At 33.4% G+C, this 22,712-nt stretch overlaps 1 protein-coding gene and 1 long non-coding RNA gene across 3 annotated transcripts in view; both read left to right on the top strand.

The window, feature by feature from the left end:
- LOC142318831 (adhesion G protein-coupled receptor L4-like) overlaps positions 1–22,712 on the top strand; it is a 421,773-nt gene that overhangs the window by 89,449 nt on the left and 309,612 nt on the right. The gene's annotated exons all lie outside the window — the stretch shown is intronic.
- Positions 648–10,368, top strand: LOC142318832 (uncharacterized). Its single transcript, XR_012755052.1, has 3 exons — positions 648–834; positions 1,868–2,103; positions 10,311–10,368. It is a non-coding gene; the product is annotated as an uncharacterized LOC142318832 (long non-coding RNA).

Here is a 22,712-nt window from a genome sequence, read left to right as displayed (position 1 = left end):
AAGTTTTACTAAAAGGTTGATATTCATTAGTGATAATCAATCGCGTTGTTTCTGATAACTGATATTATTGCTTTTGCGTACGGTTTTTCCGATACTACGGTACTTCATAAGGTCAAATGATAATGATACATTACACGTCAGTTGATGACGTTGCACTACACGATCCAATATCGGTGGAACCGATTGATCCTACTGTTTAGTGTATTGTACACAGAGTATACAGCAATTTGAATAATCCTTTCCCTCAGTAATGTATCGCTGATACAGTATTAACAGTAGCAGAAGCAACCACTGACAACAAATTGCAATGTGATAACCCACTCTACCTGGCAAAATAAGCATACACATATACACTAGTATATAAAGTCAACCTGCTAAATACGTTTGGATACGTGTACAATCCTGACCGGGTCTAATTCAGGTTAATATAGTTCTATACACATGAATCCCTTTTGTGGATGTCATACGCAACTGCTACTGATATCTCTTTGTATTTTGCTAATTAAATGTTACGTAATTAACTTCTATTTGTGACAAAATATTACATTTATTTTAATGATTTTTTTTTTTTTAATTTTGTTATTTAAGATTTATTTATTACTGCATAATGATCGGATAATCATTTGTATATTTTTAGGAAATGTTGGTTCTGGATATACGCAGATTGAACTTTGTTTGTGATTAAAGCTTTATTATATTTTTTTGTCAAGCATTCAAATCATCTTTGTATTATTATTATTTTGGCATTAAATACATGACAATAGCAATTGTTTTAATAAAATTTTATGCATACATAACGCATATAGATAGAAAAAAAGTTGAATATACATTTCGGTTAGTATAACTTGACGCATTTATAAAGTTAAGTGTATTTAAAATAATACTTACCAAAAAGTAATAAAAATAATAACAAAGAATTTTTGTTTATTAATATCGCTCGGTTGTTTATAATTGAGTTGGATTAAATTTATAGAACTGACGGTGAAGCAGAAACTGTCGATCAAAAGAGGACTTAAGTCAGATATACTGTTTTTCTAAAGAAAATCCTATGGTAAAATCAGATTTATAATTTATTGAGTTATGACCAATTATTAAATTTAATTAACTAAAAAATGGCATGTCATTACGCAAGTCTTATCTAGCACATCATTATTCAAAACTAATATTATTGCCATTTTGGCCTTTCTTTTCTTTTTCCTGTTTAGCCTCCGGTAATTACCGTTTAGATAATACTTCAGAGGATGAATGAGGATGATATGTATGAATGTAAATGAAGTGTGGTCTTGTACAGTCTCAGTTCGACCGTTCCTGAGATGTGTAGTTAATTGAAACCTAACCACCAAAGAACACCGGTATCCACGATCTAGTATTCAAATCCTTGTAAAAACAACTGACTTTACTAGTACTTGAACGCTGGAACTCTCGATTTCCAAATCAGCTGATTTGGGAAGACGCGTTCACCGCTAGACCGACCCGATGGGTTATTATTGTTGGCCTAAAAACAAATTTCTACATTGAAAACATTATCGACTATTGTTTCTTTAATGCTATAACAGATTCGTTTTAATCTTTTACAATATTTAATTATACTTGAATGTACTTGCATTGATAAAAGTTCTATAGTTTTTAAAATATTAAATTATGTTGGTGGATGTAAACATTTGTTAATATGTGTACGTCTTGTGTTACGGTCATGAAAATATTAAGGTGAGATCAAATGACAACTTTTGTTAATATTCAATCAATTTTAAAGTTAACATACGACGATAAACCAATTCCATAAGTAAACATGTGACAAATTCTTAAATTTTTAATGTCAAAAACCTTAAATATATATTAGCCATTAATATATATGTATATATTTTAGATTCTGATATTAAAAACATCACTTGAATGACAAAGGATGTAGACTACTATAGAATACAGGATTATTGTAATAATTAATTTCATTGAAGGAAAGATCAATAGAAGAGGTCGTTATTTAAACTTCAGTTTGCAATACAGTTAACTATTCTTCCAATGAATCAATAATAAAATTTTATAGACGTAAATGTAAGGTCAGAGAAGAATATAAATACCGAATACATTGAAAAAGAATTGAAGGTCAGTTTTAATACGATATTAAAATTTAATTTACTTTTAAGCAAATATTTATTCAATTATTTATTAGAAAATATCAACTTAAGCTAATATTTTATTATAAAAACTTTTATTTAAATAAATAACCGTATCCATATCTGCAACATATAATGCATTTTATTATTATTATTACTTCTGATACGTGTATATAAAAGTCTAGTGGTTTCTGTGAGTTTTTTTACTCTTTCAAGCACAAACTCCTCAACCGATTGAGCTGAAATTTTGCATGAAGATTGCATTTATACCTGGAAAGAATATAGAACTATTATCGTTACGAAATATTTCACCGTTTCAAATGGTGGGCGTTCTAATGGCTCGCGGTAGTGACCAAATTTTGTTACTTGCCGGTATTTGAATTTACTATGGCCAAACTATCGATCAAATCGAAGACTTATTAGCAGTATCTTAAATTAAATTTTCTACAAAAAAGTCTCTTTATTTGTCTTTTTCGATATCTTTTGATTGTCGATAAAAGTAGCTTTGAAGGGGAATTGTGTACGGCGTGGCGGCTGCTCAAACACAGCCACTGCCGGAGTCAGGTGACTGGCTGCACCGGTTTTCGGTTTTCGGTTACTCGATTAAAAAATATAAAATAAAAAATAAAGTTTCACGGTTACCTCGTAGGGGTGTTTTTCGAGTAACGGACATGCGAAATAAAATTTTACCCGTACGGGTAATCAGCTTACTATTTTTAGGACGGCGCCCACTATTCTAAAACCCGCATACTTCAAATCAGTCAAAGTTTCTAATCCTGTGCTGACCAAACTGTTCCTCTTAAGAAATTATAATAGACTGGTAGTTTTTATAAATAAATTGAATAGGCTTTAATGATTATTTATTATTCTCACAAGCATGAGGATATTGAAGACAGTCTAGGAGCGAAGCCCCCTGGTTAAATGGTCAGGGAGAGCAAAGCGAGCCCTCAAGGCTAGTCTATAATATAAAAAAATTCAGAAGATGGAAATTTACATAGATTTAACTTGTTGCTTGATAACTGTTATTACTTTCAAAAATTTAAATTTGTAAAAATGAACTATCGAAAGCCATTACTGTAATTTTGTTTATTTATGTATTACATCCTGTTTGTAACGGAAAATGTGATATTTAATTTAGTGATGAGAAGTTATGTTGAATTGAACTTATAAATTTAATGCTAAAGAAAATAAACAGTTATATCCTGTTTTTATTGTCTGGCGCACTCTTCATTATTTAAGTTTTATGTTATTCGATCAATACGTTTAACTTTCCTGAATAATACTATTCCAAGCAAATATAAACCGATGTTGTTACTTTAATCAGATTAAACAATAAACAAATTGAATTTAAGAATTATTTTAAATTCAGAAAAAATTGAAATGAAACGGATTTATAATAATTACCAGTTTATAATCTGGATTTATGTATCCATACCTACATACCAAATTTCTTATAATTATATTACTACAACTACAACACTATGTGTTACGTATAATTTTAATTATATACCATCTACGTAGCAGGTACTGCTTTTTTAAAGTTGATTTAAAATTAAGCAACTGAATTAATACTTAAAACGAATAGAATTTAATTTGAACCGATAAATGAACCAAGTGAGATAAATAGTTGTTTTAAATATTTTTAGATAGAGCAAAATTATTTTCAAGTTAGATAAGAGTTTCAGGGTAGATTATAAAGAAATAAATTATTACTTCGTTATCTAAAAGTATAAGGAAATTAGGAAAATATTTTAGGAAAATGTTCTACCCTCTGTTTAATGAAATTAAAGAAAAAGGTTGTTATAAACATAGGTATAAAAACGTTTTGTTTTTTTGTTACCATTTGTTAACTGTTACCGAAATGTTTTACCCAAATGTTGGGGTAAAAGTACAAAGAGTGATTTTAACTTCGCAAATTTATGCTAATTTTTTTTTTAACTAATAGTTTTAGCCATAACCTCAGAAGAAAATCAAATAAAATTGTGCGAAGTCCACAATTTTAATTATTTATTTAAAAAAAATATAAATTTGTACATTTTAAAGTCCAAAACAAATTTTATATGTAAGTAGAGAAAAAACTCCGAAAATTATTATTTTTTATTTAAAACAGAGTTGTAAAAATTAAAGATGTGCCTAGGTCTGTAGGCTACAAAATGCTGACGTGCCTTATAAATAATATTATTAGAACGTTTTCTTTAATTAAGTAAATCTAAGAACACGTTTCAAAGGTAATTCCTTTACTTAAGGGTACACCTGTGCTGTTATTTATTCATCATCATCATTATGTGGTAGTCAGCCTGTTGGCAGGTCCCTGGCACCATTGTTGTCTCCATCTGTTTTTGTCCTATGCTTTTCTTTTTGTCTCATCATAAACTTCACTAATATTTTTGTCATTTATTAACTTCAGCCTTTTCCTTTCTCTTCTTTTTTCACCTTCAATGGAGCCCCCAAGAATTGCATTTACTATCCTTTTCCCTAATTATTTGCCTGATCCAGTTTCCTTTCCTCCTTCTGATAGTTGCCAATATTGTTCTATCTTCATTTATTCTTCTTACTAAGACTTCTATATGACTTACTCTGTTCACCCATTTTATCTTCTCCATCCTCATCCAGACCCACATCTCAAAAGACTTGATCCCACTTTTTCCCCAGTGTCCACATTTCACTACTGTAAAAAAGTATACTCCAAACATAGCATTTTAACAATCTCTGCCTCAGGATCAGATCCACTTTGCTGCAGAGTAGGTTTTTCTTTCCAAAAAAGGTTTTCTTTGTAATTATATATTATTGCAATTCTCGTCTTAATGTCTTCTTTACTCTTCCAGTCTTCAGTTTGGTACTGCCCTGAGATATCTGTATCTTTTTACTTATTCAATTTTTCCTTCTGCTGTTACAACATTTATAGTTTCTCTCTCATTCACCTTCATAACTTTGGTTTTTCTCAGATTTATTTTCATTCCTTATTCCTTCATTCCAACTTCCAATGATTTTACATTTCTTGTAATAACTGATTATGTTTAACTACAGTCAGCTAATCATTAGCAAATCTGACACAATTTGTATTTCTTCTACCTATGCTTATTCCTTTTTGGCCAACCAATAATTCCTTGACATATAGAGTGAATAGTATTGATAATATACAGCAGCCTTGCCTCACTCCTCTGCCAAATACAACCAATTTGTGAAATTCTAATTTGTTTTCAAAGCTGCTTTTTGCTTCATATACAATTCTCTGGTCAGTCTTCTATCCCTCCAGTCAACACCCTTTTCTTTCAGAAACTCAAATAACTTTTTCCACTGTACTCTGTCAAATGCCTTTTCTATATCTATAAAACACAAGCTCAATTCTCTTACACTTTCAAAACATCTCTATCCACTCTTTCTGATCTGTCCAACACATTCTCTTGTTCCTTTTCCCTTTCTTAACCCAAACTGTTCTTCCCCAGTATTCTGCAATACTTTTGTTATAAAACTTCTACTCGTAATTCTCAGAATTATTTTTGTAGCATGTAATATTAACCTGATGGTTCTATATTCTTCACATTTTTTGGTTTCAATCTTTTTAGGTATCAGTATCATTGTTGTTTTAACAAAATCTTCTGACCATACTTCAGTATTATAAATTGCATTACACGTTGAGAGTGTTTCATGTATTCCTTCATCTTCTAAACATTTAAAGCGTTCTGTTGAAAGTTATCTACTCCTGTTGCTTTCCGGTTCTTCATGGCTTTAATAGCTTAATGAGTCAGTGTATGTTATGTTTCACTGAGAATGCTCTATGTAAGGACACTTTATACTTTGAGATCTTTTAAACAATATGATGTAGGTTAATGATCTTAAAAAATGATGACAATATAACGTAAAAAAAAAAATCCTATTTTGTTTAAAAATAAACAGTTCTTATTAGATCTATATGTAAGAACGTTAGTTTATTTTTTAATGATGTAGTCTTGCAACAAGTTAAATACCCTTTGCATTGAGACTAATTTTACAGTTGATACCAATTAAAACTTTTCAGACCCTTGTTGGAAATCGTCAAACTTGAGACCTAGGTGTATCAAGTAAGGGATGCTAACACCTGTACGATAGAGGCGGTCAAATATTCTCATTAATTTTTTTTTATTTTTAAGTTAATTTCTTCTAATAAAACAGTTATCATATTTGATATGTGTTGTAATAGAGAAGATTAATAAAAAATAATTATAAAATATTTTTTTTTTAAATTGCTATGGTACAGTTTAAGGTGTCTCTAAATACTATCAGTTTAAACAAAAAATCGTTCAGTAACATAAAAATAAGTTAACTGTAGAAAAATAATGCAATAATTTATCTGAATTACCGAAGTATTTCAAAATCTTAGGCAGGAGTACACTGATTAAGATGACAAACCAGATTTGTTGATTTTTTTACTAGTTATTGGTAATAATCAATAACCATAAATATGGAAAAGTTAGGCGTTCACCTGTTCAATGATAGAAAGATAATTTCCAGACTGTTGTGTAGCTTTAAAGTATTTACAAATAAATTTTTGATCAGCAACTGAATATCAGCTAATCAACAACTTGATTAGCCGATTACTTGAAAGTTTATATTATAAAATTATACATTAAAACAGTTATTCTTCTCGTATTTAAAGATCATGAACTTCTATCTTAGAAGTATTGTTAGGATTAGTATATCTATTAAGAAATGATGTTAAATTTTACAGCATAAGAATAATAAAAAAGACTTTTATGTAAGCTTAATGAAACAGTTTCAAATATTTTAAAACTTTAAATACTCCATAAGATGCTGTTAACAATATGTGAAAAGACTTCTATTAAAAAAAAAAAAAAAGTCAGCGCTATTGACACGGAGCTAGCGGATGTGAATGAACGGGTTGTGCACTATATTTAAGTATAATGGCTAGCTATTGGCATATAATGGAGTAGTTTTGCAAATTTGAAGTTGGTGCACTAAGTATGAACATCTCAGTAAAAATACTCTAACAAATCTCCAAGATAATGTATTAATATTTTGGTAAATACATTTACTTCAGTAAATTTTTTTATAGGGTAGAATTTCATAACTACGTGAAAAAGTTTTGATGTCGAAGTCTACATTAGTCAAATGAATGATTCATTTTGTTTAAGAGTTATATTATGCAATAAAAACTCTCACCATATTGCCTTTGGCAACGATATATTCATTTTTTTTATTGGTTCTTTCCCTTTACAAAGTTAAAATATTTATTAAACTTATTTATTAAAATGTATGAGGAATACACTTTTTATACGTTGTACGGTAAGGTTATTGTATTCATTAAATAAGCTGTTAATATCATTTAAGAATTGTAGAATTATGTATATCAAATTAAGTATACATAAGTTAATAAATTTACATATCTAATCTCTTTATATATGGTAGAATGTGGATTTAAACATCATGAAATTTAGAATGTTAAAATTAATACAAGAAATGTAAATGAAAAGATAGAATACTCGTAAATATATCATTTTAATAGTAGCAAATCTTATAAAATAAAGCGTTATTTTTATTAACAATAAAAATAATCAAAAGCAAGAAAAGAAAATGGCTTTTAAAATTAATAATTAAAAAAGTTAATATAAATACAAAATATAAAATTAATAATTTTAATAAAAATGTTTTTGTTTATAGTTGACACATTTTAATTATATAGGACAATCCGTAATCTCATAAAACATGTACAATGTAGTAAAAAACTTCCCCTTATAATTTCAAAATTTCTATTATTCAAAATTAAATTAAAAATCTTAAATCTTATAATAAATTTTTATTAAATATATTATATATTACATAATTATTTCAAATATCTGTGTTGATAAAATTTTAAATCATTATTCTACAGTATATGTTTTAGATATTTTTTTGTATTCTTTGTTAGGAACTTTATTTTTATGTTTTTATTTTTTTTGTTCTCTTGTTCCCCTGGGCCGGCTCAACAATCAAGTATTACTCAGCCCAGGGGTGTGTCCTTGTGACTCTAATAAGCCTCCTCACCTACTGGCAGTACGTCCGGCATGGCAGGTCGGCTCACCGGTTCCGGATCTTTTCCTTATTTTCATCCTGCCTCTGCCTCTAACCACCAAGGCCAGGGACAGCGGACCCGGCTATACCGTTCGCCGGGCGGGCCAAGACTCCCGTCGCATCCGCCGATACCATTCGGTACGCCGTCTTTAAATTCATTCGTCTCTGTAGTGATGTCATCATCTTCACATTCCTCTTGTTGTTTAGTGCCGAAAATCGGGCAGGCACTATATACAATACCATAGAAATCGCTTCTATCATTGATAGCTTTCTTTTAGCTGCTCTGAGTCCGTACTTGGCGCCAATCATTCTACTCAGAGCACTGACGATCCGTTCCGCTTTACTGCATACTTCATTGAGGTGTCGGTTGTATAGCCCATTTTCAACGAACCATACCCCGAGATATTTCAAAAGGGGCGTTGTTTCTAGTCTAACCTCATCGACCGTAACTCGAATTTTTCTAATCTTACGTTGGCTTGCCATAACTACGAGTTGCGTTTTTTGTGGAGCAAGTCGTAGTCCTCTTGTACCAACCACATGCTTATCTGTCTTATTCCTATTCGCCTTTTCCTCCACTTCATCTTCTGTGGGCCATCAACGAGCATGGCTATGTGATATGTCTACTTGAAATCAGCTGTAGGTCCTTTCTTTTCTGTTTAGCCTCCGGAACCACTATAAGGTATTACTTCAGAGGATGATGTATATGAATGAAAATGAAGTGTAGTAGTCTTGAACAGTCTCAGGTCGACCATTCCTGAGATGTGTGGTTAATTGAAACCCAACCACCAAAGAATACCGGTATCCACGATCTAGTATAAAAATCCGTATAAAAATAACTGCCTTTAGTAGGATTTGAATCTTACAACTCTCGACTTCAAAATCAGCTGATTGGCGATGACGAGTTCTCCGCTAGACCAACCCGGTGGATTAGCTGTTGGTCCGAGATAACGTTGACTAACTATAACTTTCTGTAGGAGAGGTAAGAGGATAGACGAATGTCGTTTTATTGCATGCAGAAGCATTTATTCTTGACTTGTTAGGAGAAGAAAATCAATCCTACAAAAACTCCTTATCTGATAGGGATAATTTTAGGGAGTAGGAATGTTTTGGGAAAACAGAGATAAACTGTTCCAGTAGGAAAGAGGGTAAAATATGTTGTAATTCAGTTACGGAAACCTCAGCTTATGTAGTTCAGAGTTTACTTCTGTTCCGGCAATAATCATACCTAGAAACTTCCTAAGGGTAAGAAAACGACTTCTTTCCAAAATAATTACTCGGTTAAAACATTTTTGAGATAAATAAAACTGTGCGGCCAAAGCAATTATTATTCTATTTAAATTCACGATTAGGGCAAATCTTATCGAAATGTAATTCAAATACATTTCTTATTTAACCACTAAATACTTTGATGTTTTTCCTTTCCCACACTATCTAAGTGCTCTTCAGAGCTACGTATGTTGACCACTACAAGAAAGGAAAGGGAAACGGGCTTGTGGTGTTGCGGTGTTTTATAACAACTTTATAGTTTTCTCAGAGAAAGCTCGCGCTTGTTAAGACTAAAAGCAGCTGTGGCAGGAATGCGATTTGAATTCCTTCATAAAGCTTTTGAGCTTGTTGTTGACTCTATTTTAAGCAATTTTATCTTTAAAGTGAAAATTAATTAAAATTTTTTAATTTTACTACCTCCTAGTATGCTGTAGAATTTATTCTTTTAATAAAATATTTTATTATGAAAGATTATAAATAGATGTACTTAAATAATTCATGGATGTCATTGCAATAATTTCCTGATGGAATATTGTTAATGTGATGAAAGGTTTAATAAATAAATTTTATTTTGTGCTAATCTTAAAATTACAAATTTTTTAAATTCCTCTATTTTAATGAAAATAAAATATTTTAGCGAAATAATACGGTATGACATATTATTATATTTATAAATGAATAAAAAAAGGGAGGAAAATCAGATACTTTTATTATTATTATTATTTATTGCTAAATTATTGTTTTAGATATTTGTATAATTAAAAGTTTTCACGAAAAGAAATATTTTTGTTCAGATGTTTGCATTCACTAAAAATAAAAAAAAATTTACTTCCTTATACGAAATAAAGGAAGTATTTGATCGTGAAAAATTTCGGTTTTCAGATTTCAAGAGAAATATCCATTTTGACGATCCCTGAATCCATTTTGACTAGTTTCGGCGTGACGTCTGTACGTACGTATGTATCTCACATAACTCAAAAACTAATAGTCGTAGGATGTTGAAATTTTGGATTTAGGACTGTTGTAACATCTAGTTGTGCACCTTTCCCTTTTGATTGCAATCAACTAAACCAAAATTGTCCAAAACTCTTTTCTTAACTGCAGTAATAAGATCTCATTGAGAGATTTTCAACGATATATCACAAGTGGTACTTATTTTCATTCGTTCCAGAGTTATAGCCAAATAACATTTTAAGTAATGATATATTTGGATCTTGCAAGGGGAAGGCACATCGGTTCGAAACAGACTTCATCTCCGGTTTTTTAAAATTTAAATATATTGAGTTATTAATAAATTATTAACCTCTCATTGTAAAAAAAAAATTACAATGAATAATAATTCAATAATAACAAAAAAGAAAAAAATAGAAAAAAATATTAGATGTTATTAATGAAATAAAATATTGTGTTCTTTTCATTTAAAAAAAAATGTGTATATGTAAATTAATAGGCGTACAAGGAAGTGTTATGGTGTCCAGATCAGGTTTCGAAGTTGGAATTTTGCCGAAAAAATCTATTGCTGATGAAAAAGTTATTAAACTGCACAGTTGAGTTATCGACAAAGAAATTAAATTGTCTGTCTAATAAGTCAATTATTTGTCGTTTAATCATATTTGAATAAAAACATTCTCAAAATATTAATTCCGATTGTTGCTAGTATACGGAAAGGAAAATTTGTTACCACTTAAATTACGGGTTTAATTTTTTCTTTATTTTTTAAAACATTCCTAATATGAAGCAAGTGAAATCAATATTAATTACGATTCTTATTAATAATAAGAATCGGAGTATTAATTATTAATTAATACTGTATTAGAATATTAATTATTATTAATAATATTCTATATTATTTCTATTAATTTTTACACCAAAAATAACTTGCTATCAAATACCGTTACTCTAGAAAAGAATTAATTCTTGTTTAGTAAAAACATTCTAACAGTATACGTAACGTATAATTTAATTATAAAAAGATCTATATCTTAGAATATCGTACTACACCATATAAAAAGATTTGATTCATAATTATTTGTAATTATTCATGATTAAATAAATGATTACAAAAATGAAAAATAAACTATTGAAAATGGAAAGAAATAAAGTTTAAAATCTGGTAACAAAAAAAATGATTTCGGGTTTTTCTTAATCGTAGAAACAAATATCACTTAAATAAGAATTTACATATGATCTCGTATCTTTATACATTAACACTAACGGATCGAAAATTGTAGAATATAGTGTGTATACACTTTCAAAAGTTTTTATATGCGTATATAAATATCCGTGTACGCAGAAAGAGTTACGTATATATATACATATGTGCGTGCGTGTGTGTGTGTGTGTGTGTGTGCATAATAATTCCGGTAGAAACGAGCATCAAAAGAGAGGAAAACTGCTGCTACGATGATTGGTGAGTATTACGTTTAAAGTTTTTTTTTCACCACAAAAATGAAAAGGACGTTTACTGCAAAGTGACATTTTCGTTGAATATTAAAAAGCATAAAGATGGTAATTTATTTTAAAGGGTTTTGAAGTATTCACTGTTTACTCTTTCCTTTTAATGCATTTATTGTATTAAATTAACAATACCAAAAAAATAGTTTTAAAGTTTATGTCGTGGAAAATTTTAGAATAATTTTTTTAAAAATTATTTGGGTAAATTAAAGTAAATAATATATTAGTATTAATTATATCGGCTTTATTCATTGTTGATAATCTTAATATGAATTTTAAGCTTTTAAATATTTATCTTTGATAGTCTACTTTCAAATTATTATTAAACAAAATTTTCTTCGATCTGTTTCATAACTAAACCCACTTCTAAAGGAGGAGGTTGTCAATTTGGTTTCACTGTGTTTTTATATATTTTCTAAGAATTTCCACGCTTTCAACATTTATAAATGTTACTAAATATTTTTCTGTGATAAATTTGTCGTTGCAAATCAGTTAACAGCTGACTTTCGAAATTGAAGATTCAAATCCTAGTAAAATTTAATTAATGTTATACGGTTTTGAATACTAGATAGTGGATACCGGTGTACTTTGGTGGTCTCTTTTTTTTGTTTAACCTCCGGGACCACTGTTAGGTATTACTTCAGAGAATGAGATGGATGATTTGTAACGTGTGTGAAAATGCCATACCTGACCGGGATTCAAACCCGGGACCTCCGGATGAAAGGCGAGACGCTACCACTCGCGCCACAGAGGCCGGCGTACTTTGGTAGTTGGGGTACAATTAACTATTCATTTCAGCAATGATCAGGCCTGAGTCTGCACAAGACTCATTTACATATCATATATGTCATTCTCATTTCATTCGATCGTGCGGGGGAGGGTTACATATTGTTCACTAGTTGAACAAATTGCATCGTGCACATTAATAATAATAATAATAATAATAATAATAATAATAATAATAATAATAATAATAATAATAATAATAATAATAATAATAATAATAATAATAATAATAATAATAATAATAATAATAATAATAATAATAATAATAATAATAATAATAATAATAATAATAATAATAATAATAATAATAATAATAATAATAATAATAATAATAATAATAATAATAATAATAATAATAATAATAATAATAATAATAATAATAATAATAATAATAATAATAATAATAATAATAATAATAATAATAATAATAATAATAATAATAATAATAATAATAATAATAATAATAATAATAATAATAATAATAATAATAATAATAATAATAATAATAATAATAATAATAATAATAATAATAATAATAATAATAATAATAATAATAATAATAATAATAATAATAATAATAATAATAATAATAATAATAATAATAATAATAATAATAATAATAATAATAATAATAATAATAATAATAATAATAATAATAATAATAATAATAATAATAATAATAATAATAATAATAATAATAATAATAATAATAATAATAATAATAATAATAATAATAATAATAATAATAATAATAATAATAATAATAATAATAATAATAATAATAATAATAATAATAATAATAATAATAATAATAATAATAATAATAATAATAATAATAATAATAATAATAATAATAATAATAATAATAATAATAATAATAATAATAATAATAATAATAATAATAATAATAATAATAATAATAATAATAATAATAATAATAATAATAATAATAATAATAATAATAATAATAATAATAATAATAATAATAATAATAATAATAATAATAATAATAATAATAATAATAATAATAATAATAATAATAATAATAATAATAATAATAATAATAATAATAATAATAATAATAATAATAATAATAATAATAATAATAATAATAATAATAATAATAATAATAATAATAATAATAATAATAATAATAATAATAATAATAATAATAATAATAATAATAATAATAATAATAATAATAATAATAATAATAATAATAATAATAATAATAATAATAATAATAATAATAATAATAATAATAATAATAATAATAATAATAATAATAATAATAATAATAATAATAATAATAATAATAATAATAATAATAATAATAATAATAATAATAATAATAATAATAATAATAATAATAATAATAATAATAATAATAATAATAATAATAATAATAATAATAATAATAATAATAATAATAATAATAATAATAATAATAATAATAATAATAATAATAATAATAATAATAATAATAATAATAATAATAATAATAATAATAATAATAATAATAATAATAATAATAATAATAATAATAATAATAATAATAATAATAATAATAATAATAATAATAATAATAATAATAATAATAATAATAATAATAATAATAACCCAGGGGGGGATCCTGTCCCCCTACTGGGCGCGTCCTCAAGGTGGCGGATAGAGGAAGGCCTTGTAGATATACAGGGTAGGTGGTGTTCTTCAAAGGCCCACCCGCGGACCATAACAGGTACTTTAAATCCAACGCGTCTGTTCCAGATTGGGCGGCGTTTGGTCGGCGTTTGTTTCCCATGTTAGGGACGGCCGTTTCTAGAGGTGTCGGAGCCTTGCCCGCAGGAGCTTATCCTGTTACCCATTTGTTTTGAAAATTAATGGAGTACAACGATGTGAATAAATGCCGGGGCGGTAGGGTGTTGCGGGCTGACACCCTTCGGAGCCGTCGTGATGTTCAGTCTGAGGTGAGGAGTGCTGGAGCGAGTGGCGGCGCCTCACCTAATGGTACCACAAGGCCTGGAACGTCTTCTATGGCTTCTGTTGTGGCTGAAGTTCAGTCACCCAGTGCTGTAGAACCCCGGGGTAGGAAGCGGTTTAAATGGACAGATGAACATAATGCCTTCCTTTACCGTACCTACCTAACTATAACAAAAATGGAATCGGACATGAAACCGTATAGTGTTCCGCTGCACCAAGCGATGGTTGAGAAGTTCCCTGAGCTACGATGTAAGTCTGTCCAAAACATCCTTGATCAGCGCAGATCCCTTTTTAAGTCTAATAGGGTTCCTGCGGATGTGGTGGCGTTAACCCGAGCTGATGTTTCTAGGGAGTTAGGGTTGTTGTCTAGCCCATCTTCAGATGAAAGTACTGTAGAAGAAACGATAAGAGCCGACAATCCCCTCTCCGATCAATTTGCTGAGAACGAGATGCTGTATGGTGGTATGGATCCGTCGGCCAGACAGCGTATACCAAGGCTGAGGGTTAATGGCGGAACGAGGAACATAGTGAGCCTTATTAATGAGATTCTTGAAGAAAAAGTAAAATTAGTACCCTCCATAACTGAGCTCCATGAGTTAGTGTACATCGGTGCGATTACGGCAGTCAAAGCGAATGGCCAGCGAATCGTCGCTTCTGCAATGCGTAAGAGTCCCCAGCGTCCACCTTGGGAGGAGAGACTGTGTAGGAAAGTCGATAAGCTGAGAAAAGAGATTGGTCGTTTGTCCAGTTTCTTAACATCTGCTGACCCCAGTGGAAGGATCCGATCGGCGGCGGAGTCGATAATCCGAACATATGAGAACCCGGAAAACACCACCGGCCATGAAGTCCTGGATTTGTTAAAGCAACGATTGATGGTACTGTCATGTCGGTTGAGGCGGTATCGGCAGAGTAACATGCGCCGGGAACAAGCTCACTTGTTCCGTACCAATCAAAAGGAGCTGTATAAGCGGTTGCAGGTTTCACCTCAGCAACAACCTCAGGCGAACGCGTCCCCTACTAGTGAGGAGGTCTTGGGTTATTGGGGCCCTCTTTGGTCGTGTTCCTCACAGCATAACAGTGGGGAAAGGTGGATTCGTGAGGAGCGAAAACGAGTTGATAGAGTTCAGACAATGGTAGATAATTTAATCACTCTAGAAGATGTACAGGAGGCAATTAGGAAAACCCATAATTGGAGGGCGCCTGGGATTGATGGAGTGCATAACTTTTGGTACAAGCGCTTTTCTTCTGTTCACAGGCGTCTTGCAGAATTTTACTCTGCCATCTTGCGAGATGCAAGTCTAATGCCGACCTTTTTCACCCAGGGGATGACCTATCTGATCCCGAAATCTTCTACTGCGAAGGAAGATCCGTCCAAGTACAGACCTATTACCTGTCTCCCCACAATATATAAGCTTTTTACTTCTGTTCTCACTGCCAAAATCAATAAGCATCTTGAGAGGCATCAGATCTTAGCTGAGGAGCAAAAAGGGTGTCGTCAGGGTAGTAGGGGCTGCAAAGAGCAGCTAGTGATTGATAGCGTTATCTCTTTAACGGCAAAGAAGAGTCGGGGCAGCCTGTATACTGGTTATATAGACTACAGAAAGGCCTTTGACTCGGTTCCGCACTCCTGGTTGATAGAGGTCTTACGTCTCTACAAAGTCGATCCCGTTGTCGTTGAGTGCCTAAGTGTCGTTATGGGTAAGTGGTGCACAAATCTTTTGTTGACTATTCCAGATAAGAACCCCGTTAAGGTCGGAGTAACACAGATCAACCGAGGCATTTTTCAGGGCGATTCCTTGAGCGCTCTATGGTTTTGCTTAGCGTTGAACCCTCTGTCTGCCATCTTACAGAAGTCCAAGAAGGGTTTTGCTCTTGGGCAGTACAGTTTTAGCCACCTCATGTATATGGATGATATTAAGCTTATTTCTGACACTGAAAAAGGGATCCGGCAACTTGTCAAATTAGTCGAGAGGTTCAGTGTCGACATATGCATGAGTTTTGGTCTTGACAAGTGTAGGGTCAATGCTATGAAGAGAGGGAAATGGTCGCAGATTGAGGCGTGTGAAGTGCCGCAGATGGATGCTCCTGCACTCATGAATGCAATGCAGCGTGGTGAGACATATAAGTACCTTGGTTTCCTGCAGGATATTGGAATTAGTCATAGTCGAGCGAAAGAGGACCTTACATCTGGCTTCAAGAGTAGAGTAAGAGCCGTCATGAGTTCCCAGTTGAGTGGTTCTAATAAGATAAAGGCCATTAACATATTTGCCGTTCCGTTGATTTCCTATAGCTTTGGCGTGATAAATTGGACGCGGACAGACCTTGAAGGGCTTAATAGAATGATTCGTGTATCGTTCACGCGACACCGCTCCCATCACCCGCTCAGCTCTGTCGAGCGGTTTCACCTGTCCAGGAATAGAGGAGGAAGAGGCGTTGTGGATTTGCGGGAGGTTCATGCAAAACAACTGCTGAATCTCCGGAAATACTTCCTAGAGAGGAGCCAATCCAGCTTGCTCCACGGGGTTATAGTAAAAAGTGACAGTAATCTAACCCCATTGCGCCTCGGTGATGAGAAATTTCAGCCCCTTGATGATACCTTCTCCGAGATCAGTGTGATGGATAGGTGGCGTTCGAAGGAGTTGCATGGGAGGTACTATGCGGCGCTTATGGATGAAGCGGTTGATCGAGATGCGTCTGTGGCCTGGCTGAAGTATGCCGAGTTGTTTGCTGAGACGGAGGGCCTTGTATTTGCTATACAGGACAGGGTCATCAGCACACTCAGCTACAGAAAGCATGTCGTCAAGGATCCTGCTGTAACCATTGACCTGTGCCGTCTCTGTGGATCGACTAACGAGTCCATCGAACATGTCGTTAGCGGGTGTCAGTTTTTAGCTCCAAGGTTTTTAGCTCCAAGGGAATATACAGTCCGACATAACAACGTGGCGAAGATACTTCATCAGAGACTGGCTTTGGACCTGGGTCTTCTCTCCGTTTCAGTCCCGTATTTTAAGTATGCTCCTCAGTCTGTATTAGAGGACGATCAGTATAAACTGTACTACGATCGTACTGTTCTGACGGACAGGACAGTGGAGCATAATAGGCCAGACATCGTTCTGACCAAGAAGCAGGAAAAAATCACCTTCCTGATTGATGTCACAATCCCATTGTCCACCAACATAGTGAAGAAGTACACGGAAAAACTAGTGAAGTATAGGGATCTTGCAGAACAAGTCAGGGAGATTTGGGACCAGGAGAGCGTAACAGTGGTCCCGGTGGTTTTGGGCGCGATGGGAGAGATTCCACGTTCTCTGCATGGTTCATTAAGATCCGTTGGAGCACCAGCAAATCTGTTCCGACCAATGCAGAAGGCTGTGTTGCTGGATACATGCCGCTTGGTCCGTCGGTACATCACAAGCTCGAGCAATAAGATAACGCCTGTTCTTGAGGGGCCACCTGATCGTCATCAGATGGAACTGCAGACGGGGGACAATGGCCGTTAACATCTGGCAGTTCATAAGTTGTTATGTCTGGTATTTTATCTTTCATTATTACATTTTACCCATAGTTTTTTTTTTTTTTTCAATAGTTCATGCTACCATATACAATGCACGTCAGAACAATAGTTATAGCTCCTGCGCCTTGCCTATGGGCCGGCCAGGATGCTTTTTACTGGGCTTGCCCAAGAGAATGATAATAATAATAATAATAATTATAATAATAATAATAATAATAATAATAATAATAATAATAATAATAATAATAATAATAATAATAATAATAATAATAATAACAACAACAACAACAACAACAACAACAACAACAACAACAACAACAACAACAACAACAACAACAACAACAACAACAACAACAACAACAACAACAACAACAACAACAACAACAACAACAACAACAACAACAACAACAACAACAACAACAACAACAACAACAACAACAACAACAACAACAACAACAACAACAACAACAACAACAACAACAACAACAACAACAACAACAACAACAACAACAACAACAACAACAACAACAACAACAACAACAACAACAACAACAACAACAACAACAACAACAACAACAACAACAACAACAACAACAACAACAACAACAACAACAACAACAACAACAACAACAACAACAACAACAACAACAACAACAACAACAACAACAACAACAACAACAACAACAACAACAACAACAACAACAACAACAACAACAACAACAACAACAACAACAACAACAACAACAACAACAACAACAACAACAACAACAACAACAACAACAACAACAACAACAACAACAACAACAACAACAACAACAACAACAACAACAACAACAACAACAACAACAACAACAACAACAACAACAACAACAACAACAACAACAACAACAACAACAACAACAACAACAACAACAACAACAACAACAACAACAACAACAACAACAACAACAACAACAACAACAACAACAACAACAACAACAACAACAACAACAACAACAACAACAACAACAACAACAACAACAACAACAACAACAACAACAACAACAACAACAACAACAACAACAACAACAACAACAACAACAACAACAACAACAACAACAACAACAACAACAACAACAACAACAACAACAACAACAACAACAACAACAACAACAACAACGGTCCCCTCATTAGAGGCATGGCGCCTAAACGACCGAGTCTCGGCTATTTGGCGGGAACTGTGTTCCCGACGAGTTAGTTAGAGGCTATGGCACTCCTTGGAGCCGACTTATGTTTAGTTGGTGATCCGGCTCCGGGGGCAGGGAAAAAAATTTAAGCCTTACTCAGGAATGATTCTTCTAATGAAATGAAATTCCCTGGTGATTCCGCAGTTAAATTTCTTCCAAATAAAATTTCCGTTTTTTTTTAATCTACGCAATTATTTTTGTTTTTATTTTCATAATACTCAGTATAACAGATTAATGAACTCTCTAATTTTAATCCAGTATTTACAGTGAATTACTGTAAAATATTTTTGCAGCTATGATATTCTTTTTTTTTCTTTTTTTTCTCCCTTCTCCCCCCAACCGGATATCCATTTAAGTATTCTCAGTTGGGGAGAGTGTCCATTTACTCTAAGGAGGCGTCCCCCGCCCACCGGTAGCACGCCCGGTACGGCAGGTTAGCCTCCCCGGTCTCGGATCTTATTTCTTTGTTTGCCTGCCTCTAATTCTCCGCCTCAGAGATGAGGTCTGGCTACGCCGTCCCCCACCACCTCAGCAGGGAACCGGGTCTCGGTCTTTATGCCACGCCTCTAACCGGCGGCACCAACCCCACCGAGTGCCAGGGCACCCGCAGGGCCAACACCGCCGGCCGGGACTCCGTCTTTCTTTAACCCAACTTATCCCCAGGAGTTCCCTCCCTTCTCCGGAACCAGCATACCTCGGCATACGGGCCCTCCACGGAGGGACTGCCCTCCCATCCCTACTTTCTCCTACATTCCGCGTCTTCTAGCTTCTTCTTCCTTTGATCGGAGGACTTCACCCGCAAACTTGCTAAACCAATCCCAGTTTCCATCACTGAACACCAGTCAGTTGATTAAAATATCCGGTGTTAGATTGTTTGCAGAGATCTCACTTCTGTTGCGTGCCCATCTGGGACAGACAAAAATAGTATGTTCAGCGTTGTTTATCTCTTGGCAGTAATCACACTAAGGTGTAGCCCTTTTTCCAATTTTATATAAGTACTGACCAAAGGAGCCGTGACCCGTCAATAATTGTGTAACATAAAAGTCTATGTTACCCCTTCTTTTACCTTTCCAATCTCTTATGTTAGGGATTAGCCTTCTGGTCCAATCCCCCACGCTTGAGCGAGCCCATGCATTCTGCCATTCCTGCTCTATTAATACTGCAACCTCGTCTTTTGACAGTCCCGTAGATCTTAATATACGCCCTTTGACTTGTAGATCAATAGGGGGGACCTATACACAGTGCATCATATGAAACAGTCCTGTACCCTGCAGCAACCCGTAGCAAAGCAAGCCGATGAACACTTATTAGTTTCATTTTGTTCCTCTGGGTGTTCGTAGCGTCTCCCCATACCGGGGCCGCATACAGTATCGCAGACGTGGTGGCTGCAGTTATCAATCTCCTAGTCTCCATCCTTGGTGCGCCGTGTTTATGAAAGACCCCTCAGAGCCTTGATAGTGGGGGTTACCCTCTTACTTATCATATCGACATGGTTCCCGAATTTTAGGCTTTCGTCCAGTATAACTCCAAAGTATTTTGCATTATTGACCTCTATAATTCGTTCTCCTCTAATGTCTAAGTTGACATTCCTTATCCGTCTTCTTCCAGAGAAAATTATTCAGCTAGATTTCGTAGGGGATATCTGCAGCAAGTTCCTTTCTAACCGCTTGTCTATTAGGCTTAAAGCCCGATTGGCTTTTTGCTCTATGTTCACGACATCCTTATCTTCAACTAAAACCGCTAAATCATCAGCATACCCGACCACAAATACCCCCTCCGGGTAGTTCAGTCTGAAAACATTATCGTAAAAGATGTTCCAGAGGATGAGTCCAAGTACGGACCCCTGAGGGACACCTCCAAAAATTTGGAATGTAGACTTTCGCTCTAGCGTTTTCACTTCAATATATCTTTGATGAAGGTATTGATTGATTTGATTAATCAGGTAATCGCTAATGTTCATTCCTTGTAATTCTTCAATTATTGATGGCCAAGGAACGGATCCGAATGCGTTTTTAATGTTTAGCATTACCATTAAGGGGAGTTTCTTGGTCCTCCACGATCCTCTTCTGCTTGCTAAGGCCCAGTTCTTGACTCTATTTATCGCGTTTATTGTTGAATGTCCTTTCCTGAAGCCATATTGCTCTGGATGTAAGCGAGTTCTTCTCTCAGCCTGGCTGCTATTAATCTTTCAACGACTTTACCCATGTTATTTATGAGACTGATTAGTCTGTAACCTCCTTGTCCGTTGTTAGTTCTTGCTTTTGGAGAGGAATACTATCCTGGCTGCTTTCCAGCAATCAGGAAAATCGTTTTGCAGACCATAACTGGCTATGTCTACAATTTTCCAGGGGTTAATCTTTGCCAGTCCTTTAATAACAGCAGCCGGTATTCCGTCCGGTCTCGGGTTTTTTTTATGATTCAGTTTTTAATTACCTCAAGGACTTCCTGTTGTGTGAATCTGCCACCTTCACATCTGATCACTTCTCTATTAGCAGACTACTTTCTAGGGAACAAGGCTCTTACTTGTTGTGCCGACATTTCGTTACTTAATGTTGGCACATGTCTACCCAAACGTTTGGGTATGATCCTGAATGCCTTCTCCCAGGGGTCGGCATCCAGATCATCACACAGCTCCTGCCATTTTCTTTTCTTGGATTGTTATATAAGGAAGTTAAGTTTCTTCCTGGCATTCCTGTATTCTTCTACGGCTAGGTGGCCTTCTTCTTCCATACCCGTTCGGGCTCGTAGTCGCTGGGCTATTCTCTTATTCCTCTGCATTATTCTTCTTTGATCCTCAATGTCACTAGACCACCAATAAACCGGACGATGTCTATTGGTATTCTGTGGTATATTGGCTATTTCGTCTTTAATTATATTTTGAAATATCTCCGGATCTATCCTCGCACATCTTATTTGCCGCTTCCCTTGTCACACGGTGAATCTGATAATCTGTCAGTCTATGGTTGATGTTTATCTGAATTACTCTTGAAGGACGGTCTCTAATTGTAATCGAAACAGCCTTGTGGTTACTTCCAGTCTCTTCACTAAGCACTGAGAAATCAATTGTGTTGATACGTATTCTGCTATCTATTATTACCAGGTCGATAATAGATTCGTGTCCCCTAGCGCTGTATGTGGCTGTTCCGTCGTTCACACAAATCGCACCAGTAACCTCCAGTAGATCTTCTAGGATTCTTCCTCTGGCGTTAGAGGAAGCAGCCCCAGCCAGGGCGGTTCTGCAATTGAAGTCTCCTAGCATTATTGCTCACTTACGGGACCGCATCATGGCCTGTTGTAAACTAAATATTTTGTGTTGAAAAAGCT

This window comes from Lycorma delicatula, chromosome 2 (genome assembly GCF_047948215.1).
Source record: "Lycorma delicatula isolate Av1 chromosome 2, ASM4794821v1, whole genome shotgun sequence".
NCBI classification, from domain to species: domain Eukaryota; kingdom Metazoa; phylum Arthropoda; class Insecta; order Hemiptera; family Fulgoridae; genus Lycorma; species Lycorma delicatula.
This window is presented reverse-complemented; position numbering and strand designations above follow the sequence as displayed.